The sequence below is a fragment of the Drosophila miranda genome (assembly GCF_003369915.1).
Source record: "Drosophila miranda strain MSH22 chromosome Y unlocalized genomic scaffold, D.miranda_PacBio2.1 Contig_Y2_pilon, whole genome shotgun sequence".
NCBI lineage: Eukaryota > Metazoa > Arthropoda > Insecta > Diptera > Drosophilidae > Drosophila > Drosophila miranda.
This window is the reverse complement of record NW_022881614.1, coordinates 9,353,546-9,378,053: the sequence shown is the minus strand read 5'-3', so window position 1 is coordinate 9,378,053 and position 24,508 is coordinate 9,353,546. Positions and strand designations below refer to the sequence as shown.

Here is a 24,508-nt window from a genome sequence, read left to right as displayed (position 1 = left end):
TATTCAAAGCATGTTGAGCAACCTAGAAGTTAGGATGCAAACCATAGCTGAAGAAAACAGCATGGATACTAAAGGGGCAACGGTAAAAAAAGAAGATATCGATTTGCCTGATCTTCCGAAAGTGGAAGTACCCACATTCTCGGGCGAAGAAAAAGAGTGGGACGGCTTTTCACAAATATTTTGTGAATTAATTCATAACAGAGATAGTCTGAGTACATCTCTAAAATTCAATTATTTGAAAATCGCGATAAAGGGTGAGGCACGGAGTATGGTAGCTCACCTTTTAACTGGGCCGCTGGAGAATTATAATGCCGCTTGGGAATTGCTGACCAAGCGGTATGAATATAAGCGAAAAATTTTTTCGGATCAGCTGAATCGTTTACTAGACTTACCAATGCTAGATCACGATTCAGCGAAACATATTAAATGGTTTTCTGATTCTATAAACGAGTCAATACATTTAATTAAATTAAAGTCACACTTAACAGAAGAAGTTGATGTGATTTTCGCGCACATTGTGTTAAAAAAATTCAACAAAGATACCTTACAATTATATGAAAGTCATATAAAAAGGACAAAAGAGATCCAAGCATTGCCAGATGTGATGGAATTTTTAGAACAACGGTACACTTCTCTTTACACGTCGCAGGATAAAGAGTGGAAACCGTTGAAAAAAGTAGTGCAATATGGTAAAATAAAAGAAAATTGTCCGTTATGTAAAATGGCAGGACATACCATAATTCACTGCTATAAGTTTAAGGGAATGAGTCCGATAGATAGAGGCCAGTTTATTAAAAAACAGCGCCTTTGCACAAAATGCTGTAGGCATGATATGTATAAGAAATGCTTTTCTGAAATTTTATGTGGGATTTGTAAAAAACCTCATCATACGATGCTCCATATTCCCTACGAAAAGAGGGAAAATTTTAACACTTGCTTGACAAAAGAACAAGCGTTCTTAGCCACAGCACTTATAAAAGTAAGGGCAAGGAATGGTGGCTATCAAAACCTTAGAGCTCTCATTGATTGTGGGTCGCAATGTACCATAATTTCAGAAGAAGCTGCGCAAATATTAAACTTAGTACCAACGAGGGGGAACGTTGTGAGTTGCTGCGGACACCGCAACTCTACAGTTATACCCGATACTTAGTCAGTATGCTCTCCTCCGGCAGACGCCGCTAATACTAAACGACACGACAAAGAGTGCGTGCGAGAGAGACAGAAAATCAGTCTGAGCGTGACGTCGGGCGCTGCGTAGCCAGTGCAAATTGATTTGTTCCTTTTGGCTATAAAAATTATCTGATCTGGTCCAGATTCAGCAATCTGATAGATATGGTCGTTATCTATGATTCTGCGTTTTTAGTTTTCTCGAATCTGCAATATTGTGGATGCAACAGATTTTCGTCCTTTGTGGGGGCGGAAGGGGGTGGGGCGAAATTCTGAGATATACGTTTTATAGTGAGATCTAACAGATTTGGTTACTCTAGCCTTAATAGTCTCTGAGATTTGTGGATGCCCCAGATTTTCGTCCTTTGCGGGGCGGAGGGGGTGTGGCGAAATTTGGACACGAAACGGTAAAGGTCCGATATCACAGGAGTGTGGATACCAAATTTGGTTGCTCTGGCTTTTATAGGTTCTGAGATCCTTGAACTCATATTTTGCAATTGGCAAAACCGACCATGAAACCTGTGTGTTAGAGAGAGACAGAATTAAATTGTTTTCTTGATTCTGGCTATAATAATTATACGATCTGGTTGAGATCTTCCATTTTAAAACATATAGTCATCCTCTACGATTCTGCGTTTTTGGTTTTATCGTATCTTTAAAAATGTGGATGCCACAGATTTTCGTCCTTTGTGGGGCGGAAGTGGGCGGGGCGAAGTTTTGAAATATATTTGAAGCAGTGACATATCACAGAAGTCGGACAGACGGACAGGCGGACAGACAGACTTGGCTCAATCGACCCGGCTATTGATGCTGATCAAGAATATATATACTTTATGGGGTCGGAAACGATTCCTTCTGGACGTTACACACATCCACTTTTACCACAAATCTAATATACCCCAATACTCATTTTGAGTATCGGGTATAAAAAGAGCGAACACCGAGGTAAGTGGAGTGTCATCTACAGACTCTTGCACTTCAAAGTACAAAGTTACTTTATCGGTAAAAACTCGTGATTATAATAAAGGTCCTCTAAATATTGAAGCAATTATTCTTCCGAAATTGATGAAAGCTTTACCATTAAAGTCTTTCAATATTGATAAAACTAAGTGGCAAGATTATGTGTTGGCAGACCCTAACTTTAACAAACCAAGTAGGGTAGATGTAATAATTGGGATAGATTTGTATACCCATATTTTAAAAGACGGAGTAGTAAAAATAGACGGACTACTTGGACAAAATACAGAATTCGGATGGATTATATCCGGTTGCACCAAATCAAAAGGTGATAAATTTATTGTGGCGACAACAATTGAAGTTGGGGACTTAGAGCGGTTCTGGGAATTGGAAAGTGAAAAGAAGAGATGAGAATGGTAGGTATGTGGTTAAAATACCATTTAAAAAAGAAAAGGATCTAGGAGATTCAAAACACCAAGCTATAGCGCGATTTTATAGTTTAGAAAGAAAGCTCAGCAATAATAAAACATTAAAAGAAAATTATGTAAAGTTCATGCTTGAATATAAAAACTTAGGACATATGGTAGAGTCCAAAGAAGATGGGAAATATTATTTACCCCATCAAGGAGTCATAAGAGATTCCAGTCTAACGACAAAGCTGAGGGTGGTTTTCGATGCTTCAGCAAAAACCACAAACAATAAAAGTTTAAATGATATCATGTGGGTTGGACCAAGGGTCCAAAAAGATATCTTCGATATTATGGTGAATACTTAGCAACCAGGGTGCTCATAAAGAATGATTTTTATATGGACGACCTGATGACAGGTGCCGACACGATACTGGATGCTAAAAAGCATGTAAAGGAAGTTACCCGGGAGTTTAATAAGGTTTGGTTTAACTTAAGAAAGTGGATAACAAATATCCCAGAAATTATAGAAGGCATTAGAGATGACCAAGAAAATAAAGTATTAACCATTGAGGAGAATGAATCCGTCATTAGCACTACAATGGGAACCGGTTAAAGACGAGCTTAGGTTCAGTTTCCACTATGAACCAATTAAGAAAAATAACAAAAGAATAGTGTTCGGGCCAGCCGCTGAAGAATAACCGTAACTTTAACATTATTATTGTATGAGCAGAGAGAGCCGCCTATGTTGTAAAACGTTGACGTTCTGCAGAGCTGCTGCGTTCTCCCGCTAAAGGGGCTCTCTGCCGCCGCCACTTCGGCAACTACTTTGATCTGCTGCCGCCACTTCGGCAATCACTTTGATCTAACGCCGTCGTCTATAGTTTAGTTCTATGCTAACCCCTCTGCGCATTGGTTGCATATCGATCTCGCATAAGGTTTATCTGGCAATAGCAAGCAATCGGCTTCCGCTAAGCCACCAAGATTAAATACGAATTATAAAGTTTAACCCGAAATCTCTTTTCATTTTGAAACACATACACTTGCTCGCATATCTCTGCGTACACTTAGAAAACGAACTACATTTTCACGTTTAGTTGCGGATAACTTCTAATATAAGGCACTTTGGGCAACGATTTTTTTTTTATAATATTCTTTGCTTATTTCTAAACCTATCTACATTTGTTTTTTATTCAATAAAACAAACTTAATAGGAAAAAAAAATCATTAAAAAAAACAAGACAAATTTGACACCTCAAAAGTCTGCGTACACTCTAACAATTCTGCGTACACGACTAAAATTCTAAGTTGTTAATATTTTGTGGGATCTTAATATCGTTTTAAAACATCTGCCAGACGTCTAGGCATTGAGTCAACCAGATTCCTGGTGTCCTCGGCAGTTATTTTGCCCCATTCCTCCAGGATAACTTCCTTTAACATGTTTTTAGAGCTTATGGTGTGCTTACGAATCCTGCGATCGAGTAAATCCCATAGATGTTCTATGGGATTCAGGTCTAGGGACTAAGGAGGCGATCGAAGCTCATTTTGTACATTGTAAAGCAAACAGAGCTTAACATTGTGGGCAGTATGCGTCGGATCATTGTCCTGTTGGCAGCAAAAGTCGTCTTCAAGCTGTAATTTTTGGGCACTCTGCTGAAGGATTTATTTCAGAATTTGAATATAGGCTTCTCCAAAGTTATGTCTGAAGAAACTGTCCGACGCACTTGGAAAAGGGCGGGGTATCATGGCCGAGATGCTCGCAGGAAGCCATATGTATCTGGGGTCAATAGGAAAAAGCGTATGGATGAGCCAATGAGCACATTTCCAAGGTTCCCAGCTTCTGGAAAAGGGTCATTTGTCAGATAAGAGCAAGGGCATAAAAGACAAGACAATTATTTGGAGGAGAAGCGGAACAGCCATGGACAAAGAACATTTACTTCCGACTGTAAAACATGGAAGTGGTGGTGTAATGGTGTGGGGTTGTATGGCGGCCAATGGTGTTGGAAATCTCGTTTTTATAGAATCCACAATGGACCACAAACCATATATTCAAATACTGAAATAAATCCTTCAGCAGAGTGCCCAAAAATTACAGCTTGAAGACGACTTTTGCTGCCAACAGGACAATGATCCGACGCATACTGCCCACAATGTTAAGCTCTGTTTGCTTTACAATGTACAAAATGAGCTTCGATCGCCTCCTTAGTCCCCAGACCTGAAGCCCATAGAACATCTATGGGATTTACTCGATCGCAGGATTCGTAAGCACACCATAAGCTCTAAAAACATGTTGAAGGAAGTTATCCTGGGGGAATGGGGCAAAATAACTGCCGAGGACACCAGGAATCTGGTTGACTCAATGCCTAGACGTCTGGCAGATGTTTTAAAACGATATTAAGATCCCACAAAATATTAACAACTTAGAATTTTAGTCGTGTACGCAGAATTGTTAGAGTGTACGCAGACTTTTGAGGTGTCAAATTTGTCTTATGTTTTTATACCCGATACTCAAAATGAGTATTGGGGTATATTAGATTTGTGGTAAAAGTGGATGTGTGTAACGTCCAGAAGGAATCGTTTCCGACCCCATAAAGTATATATATTCTTGATCAGCATCAATAGCCGAGTCGATTGGGCCCTGTCTGTCTGTCTGTCTGTCCGTCTGTCCGTCTGTCCGTCTTTCCGTCTGTCCGTCTGTCCGTCCGTCCGTCCGTCTGTCCGTCCGTCCGTCCGTCCGTCCGTCCGTCTGTCCGTCCCCTTCAGCGCCTAGTGCTCAAAGACTATAAGAGCTAGAGCAACGATGTTTTGGATCCAGACTTCTGTGATATGTCACTGCTACAAAAATATTTCAAAACTTCGCCCCGCCCACTTCCGCCCCCACAAAGGACGAAAATCTGTGGCATTAAGACTGCGGAATCTGAATTGGATCGTATTATTATTATAGCCAGCATCAAGAAAACAATTTCATTTTTTCTCGCCCTGTCTCTCTCCAACACACACGTAGCATAGGCGGCTTTGCTTAGAGTAAAACATTAGCGCCTAGATCTCAGAGACTACAAAAGCTAGAGCAACCAAATTTGGTATACACACTCCTAATATATCGGACCGAGACGAGTTTGTTTCAAAAGTTCGCCACACCCCCTTCCGCCCCCGCAAATGATGAAAATCTGGGGATATTCACAAATCTCAGAGACTATTAAGGCTAGAGTAACCAAATTTGGTATCCGCACTCCTGTTAGATCTCACTTAAAAACGTTTATCTCAAATTTTCGCCCCACCCCCTTCCGCCCCCACAAAGGACGAAAATCTGTTGCATCCGCAATATTGAGGATACGAGAAAACTAAAAACGCAGAATCATAGATAATGGTCATATCTATCAGGTTGCTGAATCTGGATCAGATCAGATCATTTTTATAGCCAAAAGGAACAAATCAATTTGCACTGGCTACGCAGCGCCCGACGTCACGCTCAGACTGATTTTCTGTCTCTCTCGCACGCACTCTTTGTCGTGTCCTTCAATATTAGCGGCGTCTGCCGGAGGAGAGCCATACTGACTAAGTATCGGGTATAACTGTAGAGTTGCGGTGTCCGCAGCAACTCAAGACGTTCCCCCTCGTTTAAAATGATTTTTTTCTTATACCCGATACTCAAAATGAGTATTGGGGTACATTAGATTTGTGGTAAAAGTGGATGTGTGTAACGTCCAGAAGGAATCGTTTCCGACCCCATAAAGTATATATATTCTTGATCAGCATCAATAGCCGAGTCGATTGAGCCCTGTCTGTCTGTCCGTCTGTCCGTCTGTCCTTCCGTCCGTCCGTCCGTCCGTCCGTCCGTCCCCTTCAGCGCCTAGTGCTCAAAGACTATAAGATCTAGAGCAACGATTTTTTGGATCCAGACTTCTGTGATATGTCACTGCTACAAAAATATTTCAAAACTTCGTCCCGCCCACTTCCGCCCCCACAAAGGACGAAAATCTGTGGCATCCACATTTTTAAAGATACGATAAAACCAAAAACGCAGAATCGGTGAGGATGACCATATCTTTTACAGTGCAAAATCTGAACCAGATCGCATAATGATTATAGCCAGAATCAAGAAAACAATTTCATTCTTTCTCGCTCTGTCTCTCTCTAACACACAGGTTTCATGGTCGGTTTTGTCAATTGCAAAATATGAGTTCAAGGATCTCAGAACCTATAAAAGCCAGAGCAACCAATTTTGGTATCCACACTCCTGTGATATCGGACCTTGACCGTTTCGTGTCCAAATTTCGCCACACCCCCTTCCGCCCCCGCAAAGGACGAAAATCTGGGGCATCCACAAATCTCAGAGACTATTAAGGCTAGAGTAACCAAATTTGGTATCCGCACTTCTGTTAGATCTCACTATAAAACGTATATCTCAGAATTTCGCCCCACCCCCTTCCGCCCCCACAAAGGACGAAAATCTGTTGCATCCACAATATTGCATATTCGAGAAAACTAAAAACGCAGAATCATAGATAACGACCATATCTATCAGATTGCTGAATCTGGACCAGATCAGATCATTTTTATAGCCAAAAGGAACAAATCAATTTGCACTGGCTACGCAGCGCCGGACGTCACGCTCAGACTGATTTTCTGTCTCTCTCGCACGCACTCTTTGTCGTGTCGTTTAATATTAGCGGCGTCTGCCGGAGGAGAGCCATACTGACTTAGTATCGGGTATAACTGTAGAGTTGCGGTGTCCGCAGCAACTCACAACGTTCCCCTTCGTTTCCTATTAAGTTTGTTTTATTGAATAAAAAACAAATGTAGATAGGTTTAGAAATAAGCAAAGAATATTATAAAAAAAAAATCGTTGCCCAAAGTGCCTTATATAAGAAGTTATCCGGGTCAATTGAAAAAATGAACAGTTCCACTTCGATATATTTGGACCCGATGGGGGATGTTGAAATAGTCGCCTCATCCTGGGATTTAATTGTTTATTATAACATGGACCCGTATTTCCAAATGTTAAAAAAGGGGAAAGAATTGATTGGGAAAATGAGTGTTGTGTGTGGTAAACTTTATACTTTTGAAGATTAATGCAATAATGTCTTAGATAATACGGAAAGACAAATTGCAGACCTGGAGGAAAATAATAAACTTTTCATGACTCAGGATAATAAAAGAAAGAAGCGAGCACCATTTGAGTTTATGGGCTCACTTTATCATATATTATTTGGGATAATGGACGCCGAAGATAGGGAAACGTTGGAAGGAAATATGAAAAATTTATTAGAAAACCTACATAACCTAGATGATTTAATTAAAAAACAAACATCGGTGGTAGAATCAACGGTAAATATTCTCAAAAGAACTAGCGAGGAAATAAATTTGAACTTTAGAAGTATGAGCACTAGAGTAGAAAACATAACGGAAGCATTAAAGGAAAGTTTCTATGTGTACAAAGAATCCATAAATTTATTTATGGTAACAAAGCAACTAAGCTCCTTGATTGAAGAGTGCGATAAAATTCAATCAGCAGTTATTAATCTACTGATAGATATTAATCATGGTAGACTAAATCCAAACATTTTAAAACCTATACAATTAAAGGGAGAAATAGCAAAAATAAATAATAACTTATTAGAAACATTGGTGCTTCCAGGAAAAAGAACAGGAACAGAATTGAAGGAAATTTACAGCCTATTAACAGCGAAAGGAATTTTTGTTGATAACAAATTAATTCTGAACGTGAAGATTCCCCTGTTTGGTAGACACGCATCCCATTTGTTTAGGATAATTCCAATGCCAGTTGAGCATGAACAAGAATTAGTCAAGGTAGATTTGAGCTCCAGGTATTTAGTATATAATTTCGAAATTGATTCCTATCATTCGATGACTGAAGCTACCTTGAACAAATGCCAAAAATGGCAAACGAATAGAAGAGTATGCGAAGGTAATTGGCCTTGGAGCAATGCCAATGATAATGCTTGTGAGATAGCTCCTTTCAAACCAAAGGGTAATTCAAATTGCGTTTATAGGAAGATAGCAGAGACAAGGTCATTTTGGGTCGAATTAGAAAGACAGGCTAGTTGGATCTTCAAAGTTCCAGTAAACACTAATGCTAGAATTCAATGTAGTAACTCAAATCAAGACCTAATAGATCTTCCGCAACAAGGAATTTTAACAATAATACATGGTTGTACTGTGCGAACCGATGATAAAATACTAGTACTTCATCACAGTATTCAAACAGAAAGCTACGAGCCAATTTCATCCTTTTATATAAGTAATATAAGCAAAATACCAAAAATTGTTTGGAATCCATTAACATTACCATTAATTAACCATACAGAAGAAATGGATAAGTTAAGAAACGAAATAAAATTGTTAAAGGAAGGTCATCATGACTAAAAAAGGACTTAAGTTCCATCATGTATCTGGACTTGCGGCCTTGATTATCGGAATCATAATAATGATAATATTAATAATCTATGCCATAAGAAGAATTAAAGTAGCACGAAAACTGCAAACGATAGCACTTCCCTACCCACTGTAATTGACTGTAAATGATTATCTGTACTTGTAATTATAGCTATAAAGAAAATGTACACAGAAAGGTTCACAATAATCCAAATCCAAACAATGCCACTTTCGGCCCTTTGCAGAATGTTCAAACATGAACATATTATCGTCAATACAATGCCACTTTCGGCCCTTTGCAGAATGTTTAAATATAAATAGATTATTGTACACATAAACTCATGTAACAACACCGATCTCTAAAGAAATAACATAAAGTAGACAAGTTATGACTGCACTGGTGTAAACAGAGATCTGTAACCCATTAATACGACAACAAAACACAAGTGGAGAAAACACTTAACAAATGCGGTCCTAAAATAAAACTAATGTAAGCATGTACTCAAAAAGACACCCTCAGTAAAGTGTATCCTCTGCGTAGGTCTAACGATAATTATAGACTACCAAATTGTACCTTCTACCTCATTGTCAAATCACATTTAAGGCTCTGATTTTAAGAATAAAATTTAGTTTGAATTTACAACTCAACTCGCAAATGTCTAGACTTTTCTTTTAAGGTCTTAACAGGGGTTAAAGGGGTTAAGAAACAGTACCGATTTGAAGATTCTTTGCTCTAAATTCCTCCTTTTTTTCTTCCCAACGAATCAATTTCTTGCGAGACAGAGAGAAGGAGCTCAAAAAATAGGGAAAAATCCATTGAAATGCCAACGAAAATTCAATTCAAAACTTATTCCTTCTCAGCGCTCTCCCTTTGTCCAGCTTTTACCCTCTGGAAGCTGCAACTTTTGGCCAAGTTTGCACTTTAAAAGCTGTTTTCAGAGCCCCCTCCCATAGGGGATTGGAGGGTAGAGGAAAAGTTGGCAGCCCGAACATACAGTTGGCATCTTCTTCTGTAACTAATGTGTTTGTGCAAGAGCTGAGTGGTGGCTGCGGTTGGCCCAAGGGTCGCTGGCCACAGGACATGTCGCTGCACAAATTAGCTGCTCACTTATGCTGCAGGCCCTGCCCCGCCTACCCCTGCAACATGGTGAGTACGTGCATCTCAATACTGTACTTACTTATGACTGTTAAATTCACTTTGGAGTTACGCGTCGGACTCTTCTGGAAGTCTACGCGGCACCGGTACTCGCCCGAATCGTCCTCCGTTGTTGACTTGATGCTCAGCGTGCCGGCACGGCCTTCCACGTGAAAGGACAGCCGTTCCCGATACGTTTCGTCTGACCAGTGGGTGCCCTGTGCAAAGTTCGAGTCCCTCGTATCCACACTGAAAAAAAGGAAAATTGAAGCAAAAGCGTCAGAGAGAGAGAGAGAGAGAGAGAGAGAGAGAGAGAGAGAGAAAGAGATTTTAAATGGAATTTTCCAAATGAAAACAAAAGGTAGGGCCTGATGAAAGTTTTTCCTCTCGTAATTGGTTCTGCAATGAATTAATAACCCCCCACCACCCCCACCCTCGCACTTCCGCACCTTCATTTACATTTATTGTTTTTCGCTTGAATTTTCCGATTATTGATTAACTTCCCATTGATATTTGGAGAATTTCGCGTTGTAATGAGTTCATTTTGGTGGTCAATCAATGGTCTTAAAGTTTGGATGGCTATTTCTGGCTTGCGTTTTAAAAAGTTTCGATCCAGAGAGAGAGACGAACGAGTGCCTCGAGGGGGTAGTGCCATCGGCGAGTGGCGTGTGGCGGCAAGTGAGGCACCTGATTTAGGTCAACATTTAGCCAAGTGGCCAAGTTAATTGGGTTTTAAAGCTGCCTCTGTCTCTCTTCACAGTCAACATATACTCTTAGTTAATTATGCAGCAATCGTTGTAATATTCAGCTGCATGAACCGGGGCAACAGTAATTTTAATCGAGGGATTTCACTGCCAGCTAATTCTAGATTTCGCTTACTTGCAATTTGTGAATTAATCATTGGAACGGCAATCAGATGGTAACTAAAATTAGTCAATAATTTCTGCAAAGGGTGGCACTCCCCTAAGAATTCCACATAAATTCGCTTTTCACATGAGTAGATCTTAACTGCAGCTCTTTCCATCTATGTTCATTGTACATATCAATGGCAGTTTTCTCCTGCTACCCTTCTCTATGGCCGGTTTTTTCCACCTCTCTTTTTTCTATGACAGCTTTTCCAATTGCTAGAGTCTGTGTTTTATTGCTTTTCAATTTTGACTTGTTCATGAACATATGGCGGGAACGACTCTTGAATCTTGATTCTTGCTGCTTGCGCAGGCTAGCTCTTGACTAGAGAAAGTGGCGAGGAAAGAAAGAAGAAAGGCGGAGGGCAGTGTTGTCCTGACGCTGGGGCAATAAAAAGTCAATGGCATTGACAGACTGGAATCGAGCTGAAAATTAAATTCTCCCCAAGTACAGAGCTCTGTCCAAATGTGGCCCGAAAGTAATGGCTAGAGGATGGGAGGCGCTTGCGATGGCTTTTCTGGAGTTTCTTTTATGATTAATTTACTTGCTGAGTGGTTTTTAATTACCAACCAGAGTTGGCCATTGCCGCGTATCGTTGTGCAACGCTAATTACTGCGAGACGAGTATTTTTGCTATAGTCATTTGACTTGGAAGTCCGCCCATGAAGACCGGACGACCCTGCCCTGCCCTTCCCTGCTCTGCCCTGCCCTAACCAAAAGTTCAATTAGTTTTAGCCGCCGCCTGGCAATCAGCTAATCAGCGCCCCACACACATGCCCCTTGCTGTCTTCTCTTCTCTTCTCTTGATGGCGGACAAATCCAATTAAAGTTTCACGGTTTTGATGTACTATGTAACTGGAAATGGAACTAGAACGTGTGTATCTGTGAGATACTTGTACAAGAAGCCGACCATTATGTCAGACATGAATAATTGAAAAAGTTTTTGTGCTGTCGAAATGTAACCTTGGAGCAGCCACCCCTGGCCTCCCGTTTTCCAGGGAAAACTTTCATCAATTTCTGGGTGGTGGTCCTGCTCCAGCCTCTCTGTATAATTTTCTAGTTATGCTAATTTCCATGCCAGACGATGCATAGATGGGTGAACATTTCGGGAAAGAGTGGGGAACGTATGCCTTAATTAGCAGACATTAAATCAAAATGAAAATGAAAAACCTGACATGTGCAGGTTCTTGCCTTGCCTCTCCTCTCCTATAATGTTGTCATTTTCTGCCTCATCTGTTGTGTATCTGTCTGTGTTTGCTGTATTTGTGTGTGTGTTTAAGTGTGTCTGTCTGCTCTCGTATCTCGTATGTCTATCTGTCTGTGCCTATGTGCGAGTGCTTTTGTGAATTGAGTGGCGAGCGGGTTGAGTGCGTCAAAAGTTGTCTGTGGTAATCAATTTTGTTTATTTATGAACCCACCCCACACTCCCCACTGAATTCGTGTATGTGTGTTTGTGTATCTGTGTGAAAATGTTTTTGCGGTCAAAGTTCGGTGTGAGGCTACGGCCTGTAGTTGACACAAAAGCTTAAAGAAGAGGGCTTAAACCCTCTTACGACTCACCTGTAAATGGGCGTCTTCAGGCCCTCCTTGTACCAGATAACCAATGCCACACGATCCTCGTAAATGGGCGGCGTCTCGTTACAGGGAAGTCGGCCGACGGTGCCCATTATGGACTCGGAAAGAACGGGCGGACCTGCAAGGCAAAAATAGAGAAAACAGATGAGAAAAATGTTGAGGCAATGATGAAAGATGCTGTGACACAGACACACACAAAACGAGGGGGAACGTTGTGAGTTGCTGCGGACACCGCAACTCTACAGTTATACCCGATACTTAGTCAGTATGGCTTTCCTCCGGCAGACGCCGCTAATATTAAACGACACGACAAAGAGTGCGTGCGAGAGAGACAGAAAATCAGTCTGAGCGTGACGTCGGGCGCTGCGTAGCCAGTGCAAATTGATTTGTTCCTTTTGGGTATAATAATGATCCGATCTGATCCAGATTCAGCAGTCTGATAGATATGGTCATTATCTATGATTTTAGTTTTCTCGAATCTGCAATATTGTGGATGCAACAGATTTTCGTCCTTTGTGGGGGCGGAAGGGGGTGGGGCGAAATTCTGAGATGTACGGGTTATAGTGAGATCTAACAGAAGTGCGGATACCAAATTTGGTTACTCTAGCCTTAATAGTCTCTGAGATTTGTGGATGCCCCAGATTTTCGTCCTTTGCGGGGGCGGAAGGGGTTGTGGCGAAATTTGGACACGAAACGGTCAAGGTCCGATATCACAGGAGTGTGGATACCAAATTTGGTTGCTCTGGCTTTTATAGGTTCTGAGATCCTTGAACTCATATTTTGCATTTGTGGTAAAAGTGGATGTGTGTAACGTCCAGAAGGAATCGTTTCCGACCCCATAAAGTATATATATTCTTGATCAGCATCAAAAGCCGAGTCGATTGAGCCCTGTCTGTCTGTCCGTCTGTCCGTCCGTCCGTCCGTCCGTCCGTCCGTCCGTCCGTCCGTCCGTCCGTCCCCTTCAGCGCCTAGTGCTCAAAGACTATAAGAGCTATAGCAACGATGTTTTGGATCCAGACTTCTGTGATATGTCACTGCTACAAGAATATTTCAAAACTTCGCCCCGCCCACTTCCGCCCCCACAAAAGACGAAAATCTGTGGCATCCACATTTTTAAAGATACGATAAGACCAAAAACGCAGAATCGTAGTGGATGACTATGTGTTCTAGAGTGTAAAATCTCAACCAGATCGTATAATTATTATAGCCAGAATCAAGAAAACAATTTCATTCTTTCTCGCTCTGTCTCTCTCTAACACACAGGTTTCATGGTCGGTTTTGCCAATTGCAAAATATGAATTCAAGGATCTCAGAACCCATAAAAGCTAGAGCAAGCAAATTTGGTATCCACACTCCTGTGATATCGGACCTTGACCGTTTCGTGTCCAAATTTCGCCACACCCCCTTCCGCCCCCGCAAAGAACGAAAATCTGGGGCATCCACAAATCTCAGAGACTATTAAGGCTAGAGTAACCAAATTTGGTATCCGCACTTCTGTTAGATCTCACTATAAAACGTATATCTCAGAATTTCGCCCCACCCCATTCCGCCTCCACAAAGAACGAAAATCTGTTGCATCCACAATATTGCACACTCGAGAAAACTAAAAACGCAGAATCATAGATAATGACCGTATCTATGATATTGCTGAATCTGGATCAGATCAGATGATTTTTATAGCCAATAGGAACAAATCAATTTGCAGTGGCTACGCAGCCACCGACGTCACGCTCAGACTGATTTTCTGTCTCTCTCGCACGCACTCTTTGTCGTGTCGTTTAATATTAGCGGCGTCTGCCGGAGGAGAGCCATACTGACTAAGTATCGGGTATAAATGTGGAGTTGCGGTGTCCGCAGCAACTCACAACGTTCCCGCTCGTTTTGAGTTATTTCCTTTGGCTTTGGCTTATTTTCCGAGTCTTTGCTCTTAACAATTTCCTTTCCTTTCAGCTACGGCTGTGACATTTATGTGTGTTATTTTTGGCCTTCACTTAAAATTCGTTTGCCTTTTTATTATTTTCGAGGCGGCCCTCAAAAATATTACAATGCAAGAGATCGAAAAGGGAGAGATAAGAAGAAAGATAGGGAAAGCTAGAAAGAGAGAGAGATAGGGGTTGCTGTTTGAAGTTGACATTAATTTTGGGGCCTCTTCTGGGAGGTGCCTTTTGTTGAGTGGAAAGGAATTTCTCAATAGAATTTTGTGCATACACTTTACAAGGGAATTACTATTACTAATTTGATTGGATATGGATACCATAAGGTTATGTCCAGCCGTTTTAGGCCCAGAAATTGCAAAATTTGTTCAATAAGATCATGAAGTAATCCAAAATTTCAATAGAAAATCCACTTATTACCGTTCCTAGAGGGTATCCCCATATTCGATCCTCAAATAACTCCCTTTAAATCCCATTTTAATTTAAATTTTATAAGATTTTTGCGCTGGAATCTCGGACTGTCTTAATTTTGTGCTTTCGAAAACTTTTCGAACCCTTTTTCGGGACATTGGCAGTCCCTCGTCAAAGAGTTTTCCATCCGTTGCGTGGGGTGTTTGTATCTGTATCTGTGACTTATTCAAATTAAGCTGTCGACTAATTTGCATTTTGCGTGGGAGAAAAACAGAGGGAAAACAAAGTTATTAAAATCCATTGGCAGCAGCCGCAGACGGCGGCAGCAGTTCCTGAACTCAATTACATGGCTCATACGCAGCGGTTTCCCAGTCGATAGAAAATTCGATGCGCTGCGGCATGGACTCGTGGACTGCTAAGTCGTGAAGTTGGGCTAGCGATCCCCGATAATGCAATGCATAATTTATAATGATAATAAATGGTTTTTCCTGGCTCCCTGTCCATCGATTTTGCATAATAATAAGCCAATTCAGATAAGGTGGGTGGGTAGTCCTCGTGGCTTATTTTCGTACCTCATCCACATCCATGCGAAAGCCCAAAGAGTCGTTTCCAATGTCGTGTTGTCTGTGCCGGAAATCGCCCGGGTAACCATTTTCTGTGTGTGCGGGCTGTGGGTCGGGTCCGGGTACGGGTCCGGATCCTGACTGCCGCCATGTTTCGATTTTCGCTCATTTCATATGCAAATATGTTCGATTTGCCATTAACTAGAGAACAGTAGGTACGCAGGACCACCGCAATAATAACAATGCTCCAATGCTGGAGGATGTGGGATGGAGACCACACATTCTCCTGCACTGCCACTGGCCCTGTCAGCAGGGAGGAACCCTCAGAAATTTACATTATCCTCTCGTTAAACGAAATGCCAACATTAGCAAAACATTTAATTATAGCAATTAGCTAATTAGAGATTTTGCCCCACCACCACCCACCATTTTTGCCCCAAGGCCCGAACGTAAATTGTGTTCCCTCTCCCACTCTCTCCGATTAAACAGCAAAAATCAATCGGAAAATGCCCCATTTCGTGGACCATTATCCTCCTGCATGATTTTGTGCTGAGGTTGCAAATATTTTGTGGGTGTTTTTGGGGTGGGCTTTTGTATGCATTTTGTGTGGTTGCTGTTTGCGGTTGGGAGTTGAAGGAAAGGGTAAAATCAGTGGGGAATTTTTAGATTTCCAGGCAAGTTGTCTTTCAGGAATATTTAAGAGAAATCAAGAGAAGTTAAGAGAAATGCCATTGACATTAATTGCCACAACACGGCTGACATTAATAGTGATGTTTTTCAGTGGCTGTCACATAACTGGGTCAGCAGCGCTTGCCACTCATTAGTTTGGCCAAAAAGTGCACCCGTATTTTTGGGGGAGGTTGTCGTTGCGTGTCTGTTCGTGTTCATGTGTGCGTGCATGTCTGCTGTGTGGAAAATTAATTGCACATAAAATAATAATAAACGAGGGGGAACGTTGTGAGTTGCTGCGGACACCGCAACTCTACAGTTATACCCGATACTAAGTCAGTATGGCTCTCCTGCGGCAGACGCCGCTAATATTGAACCACACGACAAAGAGTGCGTGCGAGAGAGACAGAAAATCAGTCTGAGCGTGACGTCGGGCGCTGCGTAGCCACTGAAAATTGATTTCTTGCTTTTGGCTACAAAAATGATCCGATCTGATCCAGATTCAGCAATCTGATAGATATGGTCATTATCTATGATCCTGCGTTTTTAGTTTTCTCAAATGTGCAATATTGTGGATGCAACAGATTTTCGTCCTTTGTGGGGGCGGAAGGGGGTGGGGCGAAATTCTGAGATATACGTTTTATAGTTAGATCTACCAGAAGTGCGGATACCAAATTTAGTTACTCTAGCCTTAATAGTCTCTGAGATTTGTGGATGCCCCAGATTTTCGTCCTTTGCGGGGGCGGAAGGGGGTGTGGCGAAATTTGGACACGAAACGGTCAAGGTCCGATATCCCTGGAGTGTGGATACCAAATTTGGTTGCTCTGGCTCTTATAGGTTTTGAGATCCTTGAACTCATATTTTGCAATTGACAAAACCGACCATGAAACCTGTGTGTTAGAGAGAGACAGAGCGAGAAAGAATGAAATTGTTTTCTTGATTCTGGCTATAATCATTATACGATCTGGTTCAGATTTTGCACTGTAGAAGATATGGTCATCCTCACCGATTCTGCGTTTTTGGTTTTATGGTATCTTTAAAAATGTGGATGCCACAGATTTTCGTCCTTTGTGGGGGCGGAAGTAGGCGGGGCGAAGTTTTGAAATATTTTTGTAGCAGTGACATATCACAGAAGTCTGGATCCAAAACATCGTTGCTCTAGCTCTTATAGTCTTTGAGCACTAGGCGCTGAAGGGGACGGACGGACGGACGGACAGACGGACGGACGGACGGACGGACGGACGGACAGACGGACAGACAGACAGGGCTCAATCGACTCGGCTATTGATGCTGATCAAGAATATATATACTTTATGGGGTCGGAAACGATTCCTTCTGGACGTTACACACATCCACTTTTACCACAAATCTAATATACCCCAATACTCATTTTGAGTATCGGGTATAAAAATAACGGAACGCACTTGAAACAAGCGACAGTCTTCCACCTTGCCACACACACAAACATTTGATGCCACTCACAGATGGTAGTCGGAGTCGGATGGTAATAAAATAGTCATAAAAACCCCCAGCAGTAACTGCCGAGTGCCTCCTTAGAGCCACGCCATTAATTAAAAGCAATGTGTTGATTCCATTTCTTATTCCTTGGGAGAAGCCCTCGCTCCTCATTCCCTGCTCCACTCACTCTGCCAACAATTGGCATCTTGTTTTGAGCATCTTGTTTTAGAGCATTTATAGCCAATTATTTTTATGGCCCAGAGGGTGGCCCCAGCTCTGGCTCTGTGGAATAAATGAACTCCAGGATCGATCCTTCGATGAATGTGACATGTATTACATTCGATTTATGCTTCGGGTAAGAGTGGCTTTTGAGTGGTTCTTAGAAGACGTTTCTTAATATATACTTTGTGATAGGAAAGAGGAAGTGGAGAGTGAATTTCCTTTGAATTTTGTCCAATAAGGACAATATGAGTAATTAAATGTTGGAAAGCACTTGAAGATATTTTTTCCAAAGAACACTGGCTACATCAATCCCATGATTATCATACAAAACCTATAGCACAATTTACAGCCTTCCTATCTGTTACAGATTACAAATTACAGTAATATTTATAATTTTCCGGGACTCCGTTTTTCGGACCTACGATGGGGACGGGGCGGCAGTCCCGCGGACGGGAGCGATCGTAGCGTGGGACGTGGCAGTCGGTTTCACCGAGAGCACTCAGGTTATCGCCGAATAGCGCCTTCAGGACCCCACCGAACCCAGAATCAATACGGAGGTCTTTACTATGCGATAATACCGACAAGTATCGCCGAGAGTACCTAGGCTATAGCCTAAGAACTACTACGACGCGGAAAAGGGGACTTTGCTATGCGGAAACACCGACAAGTATCGCCGAGGAAACTAGGCTACCGCCGGACGGTACTTACGGGACCCTGTCGGCCTAAGAATTACTACGAGGGTCGGGTATATCGACAAGCATCGCCGAGAGTGCCTAGGCAATCGCCGGATAGCACTTACGGGACATTGTCGAACTAAGAATTACTACGGGGGTCAGGGATATCGACAAGCATCGCCGAGAGTGCCTAGGCAATCGCCGGATAGCACTTACGGGATACCGCCGAACTAAGAATTACTACGAATACCGAAATACCGACGCATATCGCCGAGAGTGCCTAGGCAATCGCCGGATAGCACTCGCGGGACACTATCGGGCAAAACATTACTGCGAAAGTCTTTATCATACAGGGCAGGTATCGCCGAGAGGGCTTAGGCAATCGCCGGACAGCCCCTTCGGGACCCAGGGAACTACGGGGATCAGGCGAGACACCAACAGGCGTCACCGGGAGCGCTTAGACGATCGTCGGATAGCGGCCTCGGGACCCTGCGGGGTCACAAACTACTGGAGGCAATCATGCGGAGGGAACGCCGACAGGTGTCACCGAGAACGCCTAGGCAATCGCCGGACAGCGGCCTCAGGATCCCGTCGGGCTACGAACTACTGGATGGAATCACACAGACTAGGGAAAGAGGCGTGAGGAAGGGCAGAGAAGATGAAGCCCCGGGCCTCCAGGTTCCCTAGTGTATAGATTGTTGGTGGGCAGGATATGTTTCTGTTATATTCGTTACGTTTCACTTTATTCTTTCTTGCTTCCCTACCTATCGCACCGCTCAGCAGCCCGTATACACGTCTAGAGACTCGCTTAACCCTGAACTCCCACGCTTGTACTCGTCGAAAGCCTCCTCTTCCCCGTGGGTGCAGCGTAGATGCAGGATCTCCTCTCCGTAAGTGTAGTATCGATGCAGGGTCTTCTCCCCGTAAGCGCAGCGTCGATGCAGGATCTTCCCCGTGTCACTGATCGCGTTGGCGTGGAGTCGGTCCGCCACGTGTTTTACTTTTTCCAAGCCACTCGAATTTTTTCCGCCAACACGTCCGACTCCTACGACTGCTCCCAATCGAATTGCCCCTCCTTCCACGTTTTCCCAGCTCAGAGCCGGCGTTCTGCTGGCTCTGCCGATCCAGCGTCAGCGTGGGCGGATAGCGTCGTCATCCTCGCTGCGGCAGAAGGCTGGCGTCGTTGTTGCCCCTCTCTTTCGGCGTCTGTAGCTGAGCCGGTGACTTTCGCCTTTTTTTCCGCTGCTGGTGCGTCGTTGCTGGATTTGATTGCTGTTCTCAGCGGTCCTCTTCTGCCGTTGATGCTGTTACCTTATCTTTTCAGCGCTTCTCCTCTGCCGTTGCTGCGTCGATACCGGCGGCTCGCTGTTCTCGGCGTTTCTCTTCTGCCGCTGCCACGTCGATGCCGGCGGCTCGCTGGATCCCGGTGTTTTCCTCGTCTCTCTTTGGCCGCTGCCGCGTTGTTATTGTGGGGTTTGGTTCTCGGCGTATTCCTCGTTTCTCTTTGGCCGCTGCTGCGTCGTTGTTGTTGGGTTTGGTTCTCGGCGTATTCCTCGTCTCTCTTTGGCCGCTGCTGCGTCGTTGTTGTTGGGTTTGGTTCTCGGCGTATTCCTAGTCTCTCTTTGGCCGCTGCTGCGTCGTTGTTGTTGGCTTTGGTTCTCGGCGTATTCCTCGTCTCTCTTTGGCCGCTGCTGCGTCGTTGTTGTTGTCTTTGGTTCTCGGCGTATTCCTCGTCTCTATTTGGCCGCTGCTGCGTCGTTGTTGTTGGGTTTTGGTTCTGAAAAGCCAGTGGCGTCCGCCGTGATCGCGACTTTTCCCCCCTTTAAAGAAGATTATAAGCTACGTGGGGCTTAGAGACCACTCGGGCCGTATAATTCCCCCCTCCCCCTTAACCTAAAACTGAAAAGTCAATGCTTAAACCTAGAAAACGAAAAAAAGTCAAAGATCTTAATTCTAATAAAGTAGGTTCGGGTCCCTCCAATGGGAAAATGCCGGCGAGTTGATGGGCGGAAAAATGTGGGTGGAGCGTACGCTCCCTCACACCCCCTCCATACTTCGGTGGTGCCGAAGAGTGACGGTGACAGCCCGGCTGCGGGTAATTTTTACGCGAAAGCAGGTGCCGTCATGGACCTCCAGTCGCCGGACTCCCAGTCGGTAGGCGCGATCGCGTAAGAATACGGTTATGATGGATATGAGGTCCCGGATGGTCCGCGATTCGGGGGGAGCCTCTGCCCATTCCGGGTCGTCCTGCACCGCGGCTACCGTAGGGTGGAGTCGTAGGATTTGCAGCAGGTCGGCCATCTCGCCATACTCCAGCGGGAGGCTCTCTTCGGAGTCGAAGTCAACTACTCCCTCATCGGGACGTTGTGGGGGTAGTCCGGCGTGGGCGGCTACGAGGGGAGGCGGGACGTCATCTGACCCCGATGGGTTGGCTGGTGCCCACTGCTGGATCGCTTGGGGCGAGAAGCCCCGGCTCATGAGGGACCCGGAGTCGGACCCTCCGTCGTCGCGTTGGGGGTGTACTCCTTCCCCTGCATCACTTGCGTTCGATACGTCCGAATAGTGCGGTCCAGCACCGTCCCTGGATCCGTCTTCGTCGCGTACTGGCCAGGTTCCAGTCGGCCCAGAGGGGCGAGTCCCAGTTGTTTCCTCTAGCCAATGGGTGTCGTTTCCTTAGTCCTGCAGCGTGGACGCCGGGCTTTGAGCGTCGCGCAGGATCGTCTCATGCTCGTCGGTGTCCGTGGTCGCGTTGTCGTCGTCGATGGCAGCCCCGTAACTCCCAAACCAGCGGCGATTCAGGACGGCGACGTTGTGATTGGGCGCTGAGCGGACGCCTGCGGTCGCGAAGCGGCCATAGGGCTCTACCTCTTCTTCGGCGTCGGTCCCCGGGCCATGGGTTTGCTGGTCGATCCAGGTCGAAGGCTGCCGCTCGCTGGCCCTGTGGAACCCAGTCCTGTTGGCGAGGTGTCGCCTCTCCGACCCGCCTACACTGGGCTTGACGGGGGGTGGATGGTCCATCGGGGTCAATGATCCAGCCGCGAGTCCGGTTTGCAGTTGGTTCGTCGGCAGGCGCCGGGACTTCAGGCTGCTGGTCTCCGCTATGGTGCCCCGTTGTGTCACCATTTGCCCCTAGGGGCCGAGCTTACCTTCCGTCTCTTAGACGCTTCATAGCTCCAGTCGATTCCCTGGAGAAAATGCCTATCGGTTAGAACCTGCCTGTCTTAACTTAGAAGTATTTATACCCTCCCCCTATCCTGTTTGAGCGGTGCGAGTAAGAAGATGTTTACATTGGGTGTAGTACTTATCTAATCCCATAAGGCGATGTATACGTAGCTTACGGTTTCGTGGGTCGCGCCCCTTCCGGGGCGAGAACGTGACGGTAGCGCGCTACCGCAAGTGGCCCTTGCGAAGTCGGCAGGTCATTCAGGTCTCTCCAACGTCGTTGGGTTCTCCTTGGGGTGGTCCACTCCGTGGAACGCCTTTAAGTCGGCTAAACTCGCAGTTTTCCTTCGTTTGCCTTGATGAATCTGTAGTCGAGGTTCACGGTAACTGGGTTAGTCGAGTCTGACCTTCGAAAAGGGTTGCGTTGTCGACCGGCCGCGGCATCGGCTAACGGGGCGAGTTGATAATTCGTTGGGGGGTGAGGTGCGAGTTGACCCGCCCATGTCCTTCGGGGCCGTGGTCTTCCAGGCGTAGCGGGTCGTGGTGTAGAGCGCTGCTGGTTTCCCGTGGGGTCGTTCGCTCCGATTGAGCCGCACTGCTGGGCATTTCTGATTTGGCTCGCGTCGATCGTGTTATATTTTTAGCGCCGCCGGGTCCGTCTCGGTCGGGCTTAAATGCGTTGTCCTTGTATTGCTGCTGAGTCTGGCGTGGCCGAAACTTAGAAACGTTGCCCTGATGTTACTGCTGGTTCTGGCGTGGTCGTGGCTTAGCTCCGTTGTCTTGGTAGGGATACTCTGGGTGGTTTTCGAGGCAGACGGACTGGCCCTGGGTGCGTCCAGCGGTGTCGCAGTCGTCTCCGTCGAATCCTCGTTGCTCTGGGTGTTCTTCGAGGCGGACGGACTGGCCCCGGGTGTGTCCAGCGGTGTCGCAGTCGTCTCCGTCGAATCTTCGTTGCTCTGGGTGTTCTTCGAGGCGGACGGACTGGCCCTGGGTGTGTCCAGCGGTGTCGCAGTCGTCTCCGTCGAATCTTCGTTGCTCTGGGTGTTCTTCGAGGCGGACGGGCTGGCCCTGGGTGTGTCCAGCGGTGTCGCAGTCGTCTCCGTCGTAGCTTCGTTGATGATTCTGGCGTGGTCGTATCGAATCGTGGGTTGGGTTCAGGTGGCGTTGCTGGGTCTGGCGTGTTCGAGATACTGGTGCGTTGTCGTGGGTCCATTGCTGGGTGCGGCGTGGTCGAGATTCTGGTGCGTTGTCATGGTTACGTTGCTGGGTCTGGCGGGTTCGAGATTCTGGTGCGTTGTCACTGGTACATTGCTGGGTCTGGCGTGGTTGGGATTCTGGTGCGCTGTCACTGGTACATTGCTGGGTCTGGCGTGGTTGGGATTCTGGTGCGTTGTCACTGGTACATTGCTGGGTCTGGCGTGGTCGAGGTTTGGGTGCGTCGGCTTCGTCCGGTGGGTCGCTGTTGGATTGGTCGAGTGGGTAGGAGCAGCGGATGCAGTCGCGGGACTTTCGTCACTAAAAGTAACCATGCGGGGCCCGGATGCCGCGGCGGCCACACTCCCAACAGAATAGCACTCGCCGATTCCTGCATGAACTGCTGAAATGACCTTCCTCCCCGCAATTCCGGCAGGCCCGGTCTCCATCCTGGGTCACTACGCGGCTTGCCGTCTCGGCGCTCCGGGAGGGCCCGGTGTCGTCTGGAGGAGCATGCTGTGGGGTGGATAATCCGGGTCCTTGGTATGATGGCGTTCGGGCTTTCGTATTTCGGCGGTCGTTAGCTGGGTTTGTTCGCGGTCTTGCGTTGTCTCGTACGCTACTATCAATTGGGTCAGTTCTCGCAACGTCTCGAACTCATGTCTACGGGTGAACAGTTGGTATTCCGGCCGAAGGTTCTCGTAGATCCTGTCCAGCCCCCTGTCTGGAATATACTGAGCTCGTTGCATCATGAGTCGGAGGTCGATCAAGTAGTCCTGAAAGGCTTCTCGGGGTCGTTGGTGACGGGAGCGGATCGTATCTTCCAAGCGCTGAAAGTATCGCGGGGGTAGGAAGAACTCCAAGAACTCCTTCCGGAACTCGGTCCATGGCTTGCCTTGCATCTGGAACGTGCTAAACCATCCTTCTGCCGTGCCAGTTAGTAGCCCGGAGATGGCTCGCGGCAGTTGTGCTGGGCTTCCGCCATATGAGTCGACCCTTTCTTCCAACCGTTCGATGAAAGCCAGCGCATCCGAGTGTCCGTCGAACTTCAGACCCCAATTGCGCAGCTTATCGGCTAGGGCGGCGAAGGAAATTTCTTCCCTTCCGGGTCGCGAAGTTCCGGCTTCCTCGGGGAAGCGGTGCTTGTCACCATGTCGTCGGTCGGTCGTGGCTTCCAGCCGGCCAGAATCACTGTATCCAGGACCTTGAGCTGCGCTCGGGAACTCGGGAACTACGATGGATAGGGGCTGTTCCGCACAGATCCCTTCCCTTCCGCTCTCGGTGACTCGATCCCGGCGACGGGGACGTGTTTCTCGGGTTCCTCGGGCTGGGCGCGCTGTCGAAGACCGTTCCGAGCTCTTCGATCCGTTTTTCGATCGCCGTCGGATGCTCGCCGCGCGAGATGAAGGCCGAGATCCGGCTGCGCAGTTCGTCCACTGTCCCGGTTTCACCGAGGCCGAATTCGGCGGCGATGGCCTGCAATTCGTCCTTGCGCCGATACGAAATCTATTGTACCCCCATGTCGAAGCACGGTGGTCGAACTGGCACTTCGAGGTCTTTCGCGTTTCCGACGGTAGTATCACGTATTGACCCTCCGGTAGAATCTTTTCTAAGGTAACGCACTGAATACCGGAGTCCTTGGGGCTAGTCACGAAAGCACGGCGTATGCACGGTTAACA

General features: G+C 45.8%; 1 pseudogene; it reads right to left on the bottom strand.

The window, feature by feature from the left end:
- Positions 1-24,508, bottom strand: part of LOC117192999 — a 174,288-nt pseudogene that overhangs the window by 50,135 nt on the left and 99,645 nt on the right.